This window comes from Solanum dulcamara, chromosome 8, assembly GCF_947179165.1.
Source record: "Solanum dulcamara chromosome 8, daSolDulc1.2, whole genome shotgun sequence".
Classification (NCBI taxonomy): domain Eukaryota; kingdom Viridiplantae; phylum Streptophyta; class Magnoliopsida; order Solanales; family Solanaceae; genus Solanum; species Solanum dulcamara.
Genome location: NC_077244.1, coordinates 24,703,257 through 24,709,501, shown reverse-complemented (window position 1 = coordinate 24,709,501; position 6,245 = coordinate 24,703,257). Strand labels below are relative to the sequence as shown.

At 40.1% G+C, this 6,245-nt stretch overlaps 1 pseudogene; it reads right to left on the bottom strand.

Annotated features, from left to right (window-relative positions):
- Positions 1–201: 201 nt before the first annotated feature.
- On the bottom strand, positions 202–321 carry LOC129901803 (5S ribosomal RNA; annotated as a pseudogene).
- Positions 322–6,245: the final 5,924 nt, after the last annotated feature.

The window sequence follows — 6,245 nt, the reverse complement described above, 5'->3', positions numbered from 1 at the left end:
AAGGGGGGGAATACAATAGGAAAAGTTAAACCAAAATGACCAAAAAGGGACATGGTCGTAGTGGAATTAAAAGGTCTACCCCTATGTCGGTTACAAGATAACAGAGGAAGGGACAAGGCAAAACATAAAGACTCGCGAGACAACGCTGAGGTAAATCTTGGGCTAAAGTAAGTGCCCGCACATCATGGAAAGGATTACAACGAAACGCGACACGGAGAATTCCCAGAGAGGTCACCCATCCCAATATTACTCTCGTCCCAGCACGCTTACCTTCAAAATTCTGATGGAACTTAATGCGTTAGTGCTGGTATGATCACGCGAGATAGAAGCATCTGACTAATAATGAAGAAACGAGATGAGATTATGTACCCGGAGTATTATAAGATATAGTAAAGAAAATTGTAACAAGGTCTTAAGAAAAACAAGAAGGATTAGCTAATTGCTAACTGACGACACACTTGAATGCCACAGTTCTTCAACATAGAACCAGTTAACGAGTGAAAAACCAAAGAATAACTATATAGGCCAGTGGGCGAAGGAATTTCGACACCACTTGGCAGCCAACTCTAAAGGGGAAGGAGCAAACCCAAAAGGGTAAGGGTACCAGCTGATGTAATTTATGAATAACAGGAAGCAATACCAAAGGTCGAAAATTCCACAATGGTTACCTGTGAATTAACGGTATTAACCCCTGCTTCTTCGATCACAAGTTACCTACTCCGCCGATATGGTGTAAAGTTGTAAAGTAAAAGAGTGGTAGGACCTTACGGAGTCCCCGCAGCTATTGTCCTAGGCAAGGGAGCCCAAGTTGTGATTAACTATCGAGAGAGGCAAAGATAGGTTAAGTCAAACTATCGAGATGGAATTAATACTATGGGTGAAGTAAGATATGGCCACGAGTGGACCAAAGATCTTCCCCGATATCGAATATAGGATAAGGGAGAAGAAGGACCCAAAAGATAGAGTGCCAGTTAAAGCTTGGAAGAAAGTCAAAAAGAACTATACGGGGTAAGGAGCCCCAGATTATCCACATCATGATAAACCTATTTTATGCTCTATAAGAGTAGGGTGCTATATGGATTATTGTTAATAGGCTAACGAATCAGCCCATTTGCTTTCAAGCAAGACCATCTATGCAACTGGAACTAGGTGAAGTTATATAACAAGGAAATAGCAAGGTTCCATGAAGTTCCCCAGCTAATATCTCAAATAGAGGGACTTTAGTTATGATTAACGTCTAGAGATCAGTCTAAGAAAAGCTCGGGAGCACAGACAGGTCTTCATACCGCATACTATTATATGGTTAGCTTGAAGAGTAACTAAGACGATCGTCCACCACTTATTGAGTTTGCCTACGAGAAGGACCACCATATCAGTATCCAGATGACCCCCTACAAGATATTGTAAGGAAGAGCATATAAGTCCCCCTGATGGGGAAAAGACTAAGCTAGTAGGCCAAACAGAGTTAAGCAAACTATTCACTAACAACCCAGAGTCGGCAGAAATGATATACAAATAATCGACATCGACATTCAGAGTTCAAATGGATGATTGAAGGTTCATAACGGAGTCACCCGAAATAGGGGACTTAACCCAAAATATATTAGACTGTATTAGGTTCACATAAGGCGGGCAACGCGGCTAGTAAGTTGAGCTTAGCACCTAATTTGGAAACCATGCGCCCAGTCTATCAGATATAGATGTTTCGCAAATGTATTGGCAATCCACCCATAGTATGTCTCATAAATGAAGTCCATGAGATGAAAGAGTTATCCTACGAGGAGAAACTTATTGCCATCTTCGATTGGCAAATTGGAAAGTTACAAACTGAGGACGTGTCTTCCGTCAAGGTACTATGGCAAAACCAAAACCAGAAAAGGGGATGACCTGAGAAATTAAAAAGAGGACATAAAACACCAGGTCAACAAGTAACCCTAACTCCTGAAACTCGTATATTAAGTACTTTGATGGAAATATGTGTTAAGAAAATAGAAACGAATCCCCCGATGGTCTGTATAAGTTATAAGGAAAGTTTTGTTTAACATTCGGGGACGAATGTTCTAAAGGGGGGAAGGATGTTACACTCCACCCTTTTTAAACTTAGAATGTCTCATAAGTTCCTTAGACATTATCATGTGAGCCGGATACGCTACGACACTATCAAACGGCTCTAAGAAAGGGAGAATGTGATACCCCATAGTAGAGAAGGTTGGAAATGGAGTCATATAAATTCGAAAGGAATTGGAGGCCAAGTAGTGAGTCGTAGGACTCGATTTACCTACGTAAGCTAATAACTTAGAAGTCGTACATACTTAAGCTATTGGAGTACTACCAAGCTTGCGTAGTATGGATTACATAAGCTCTTAAAATAAGAGGAAATTACGAACCCACGAGGGAGAAGAAAAAAATGACGTATGGCAGCCAATAGAGGAGTGCCACATGGCATCACCTCAAGCAAGCAGGTGAACCACCTTCTTGGGGTCAAGTAGGTGACCCACCTGCTTGGGGAAGGTGGGCCCTACTGCCACGTGGCAGCCCCTAACTGGTTGCATAGATATAGTGGCCCAATCACGGCTGGACACGTATCACCCTAGGGGGATGACACGTGTCACCCCATAGCCACCCTATATATATATGTATTGTGACTAATTAGTTCATTCTTAGCCAGAAAATCAGTCCAAAACATGGAGAGAAAACGTGAGAGAGAGGCAGCCATGGCGTTGGAAGCTTAAAGGTGAGTTTTCCAATTTTCCTCCATGAATTAATTATATACAGTGTTCCTTAAGCACGTGAATACGTATATATGTATATTACGATGTCTATGGAACCAAAACTTCATCTTTACAATTGGAAATTTGGAAGAGAAAGAAGAGAAAAACGTTAAAGGGGCAAAGGAGGGAGGCTATGGGTTTGGCTATTGGAGGTAAGCCTCCGAGTTTCATTTCATGAATTAATTAATTATGGTATCTCGTGGTTATATGACGCTGTCTAATAATGAGAAAATCCAATTTGGGGCATCGAGGAAGTCGCACTGTTATACCCCACATTTTTGAACCTTGACATGTGTCTCTAATCGTCTTGAAAGTAGCCATGAGACCCTTACTGTCTACACACACCAAAAAACTCTAAGGAAAGAAGATTGTGATACCTTGCGAGAAGGAAGGTTGGAAATAGAGTCATAAGAGTGTGAAAGGAATTGGAGGCCAAGTAATGAGTTGTAGGACTCGAGTTACCTACGTAAGCTACTAACATGGAAGTCTTACATTCTTAAGCTATTGGAGTACTTACCAAGCTTGCGAAGCATGGATTACATAGACTCTTAAAATAAGACGAGATTACAAACACACGAGGAAAAGGAAAAGATGATGCATGGCAGCCAATAAGGAGGTGCCACGTGGCAGTACCTCAAGCAAGTAGGTGACCCACCTTCTTGGGGGTCAAGTAGGTGACCCACCTACTTGAGGGTGGGCCCCACAAAGACATGTGGCATCCTAGGAGACAAGGCAAGGATCTGTGGCCCAATAGGAGACGGACAGGTGTCACCCTTAGGGGATGACACATGTCACTTCTTGAGGAAATATATATATGTGTGTTGATGTCTATCAAGTCATTTTTCAGCCAAAACAAGTCAAAAAAAAGAGAGAAAATGTGACAGAGGGAGAACACCTATGGCAGCCATGGTTCAAGAAGAATTAAGGTAAGTTCTTCACTTTTCTTCCGTGAATTAATTATCTACGGTGTTTCTCAATTACGTGGAGGTGTATATATGTATATTACGATGCCTACGGAACCATATTTTCAGTTCTTCACTTGGAAAACTAAGAGAAACTTAAAGAGAAAATGCTAGGGAACAGACCCATTTTTGGAGGGGACAGTTGTTAGTAATATTAGTATAACTTATTGTGTATAACTTAGTTTAGGGTGATTCAATATGTTTTGGAAATGTATTTCATATTTCTATAACGTTTATTTAGACTTGGAAATCCAGTTTTGCTTTTAGCTTCGCGAAAAAGGGTGATGAAGTGTAGAGGAGGTACTGCCTAGATTTTTGTTTTGGAAATCTTACACGGATTGCTGTTGGTGTTTTGGGCATATCTTTTTGTAAGAAATTGATATAGGGGTGAATCGAAATTGTTGCGACCCTAAGACACATTTCTATAACTTTTATGAAGGAAGTAAATCCTGTTTCCCTCCATAACCCTTCGAAATGAAGCGACAAGGTAAAATGGTAAGCTGTCCAGAATTCACATTTTGATAGTTTTGCGTGAGTTGTTGCTGTAGGGGTGTAATGTATTGTTGCAGGGCCTAAATGCATTATAAAAGGGATGTGGATGCTTCTGGTTGCATCCACACGACCCCTCGTTGCGTATAATGAAAGGCGTTACAAAATAAAGGCTAGACGCCCTATTGTAATATCGTATTTTTGAATAAGTCGTTTGGAATTTATGTTGTATATTGTTGGTGTGAATTGCTGAAGGTTGTTGTTGTTGGTTGTCTGTAGGTCTTAGGGACTTAATTGGAAATTTTGATAGGGCACATTATAGAGGAGGTGCTGCCCAATTTTTGTTAACGCCTTAACAAACTAAAAAAACTAGTCGAGGAAACGACTAAGGAAATAGATTCTATTGATACTAAGGTGTAACCTAAGATGCTGGAAAGTTCAGAAGGGTTGATATTCATATTACTTTTATGTTGGATAGGTTCAAAGGACGATGAAATGAACAGGATAAGGAATAACTCAGACAAGGTATGTGAAGCTTTCTTTTGGCGTGTTTTTGGAATAAGTATGTAGAGCTATTCTTCTTTTCTTTTGGCATGTCTTAGATATAAGTTATAAATAATATGTATATGATATTTGGTATTCAACCCATTTGTAAAGTCATGAGTATGAGTGGAGACTCTTGTTTACTTCTTGATATTAGAAGTTCTGCAATGGCTGAGTCATTGCCTTTTAGTCTTCTATGTGATGAAAACTAGTACATGTAAAGCCTATTTCTTCTTTCCTTTGGAATGGCTTAATTTTAAGTGAAATGGTATATGATATAGGTTTAGAGGTAATTCCATTTATGAGCTCTCATTGTAATTCATGACTTGTAGTCACTCCTGAACATTAAGAGTCTGAAAGTAGTCAAACTACTATTCTCGAGTCTACTATATAATGAATAGTAAGTAGAGGTACCAGCTCCTCTTTTTAGAGGCTCTGAAATGATAAATGTCATTGATTGCATGAGTTGAGTCTTTGAGTAGATAAATTGTATTTCTGATTGCATAGACTATATTTCTGATTGCATAAATTGTGTGGCATTATTCTGATGCATGTTTGTGATCCCTGAAGCTCCAACTGATGTAAGCCCTAATGACATCTAAAGGGATACCTCAGATAATTACTCCCCTAGTCTTCAGGTGATGGTTCACTTGACTGTTTCATCGAGTCTCAGATAATGACTTAGTTGCCATATGGTTTCTCACTACTCTACTTGTGCATACTGTAACCCATCCTTCCTTGAGTCCCACGATGGGCCGGGAACGTTATTATGCACAGTGTTACTACTTGTTTCACCGTATCCCAGGACGGATGTGTATAGTTCCACGTACGAGGAGACGATGTCGTACGTGAGGTATGTATAGTTTCACTTGATTATTCACTGAGTCCCGGGCCGGCTGTAATATGATAGTATATGTGGTGAAATAAGGAAGGAACACCGAGTCCCTCCTTAGAGGGCCGGGTACGTATGTATATTATGATGGTACGCTATAGACGTACACTACTCCATTCATCAAGTCCCTCACTAAAGGGGACGGATACTTTATGTAGGCATGCATATGAGATTAGAGTGATACATTTGCGACCCCGAGACCCATAGTGAACCGGATGTAATACGATGACATACATGATAAGATTGTACCATACGAGAATATGATACCGTATACGATAATATGATACCGTATACGATGATATGATGAAATAAAATACATGATGATACGATGACATATGAATATGAGTAAATCATTATGGTACTGAGTTCACTATAGGGCCAAGCACAGCATATGATGATGTATATAATTTACGTGTCCTAAGGTGTAGGTACAGTAATTCGTTAAGTTGTTATACTTGACCCCTGCATCCCTATTTCAGTTATGGTCTTAGTCCCGCAGGTACAAATGTTCATTCTGGAGATCCGTCAGCTTAGGAGTTCCTCTCAGCTATGTCGGAAGAGCTTCACTGTTCTAGAGCCTAATTTTTT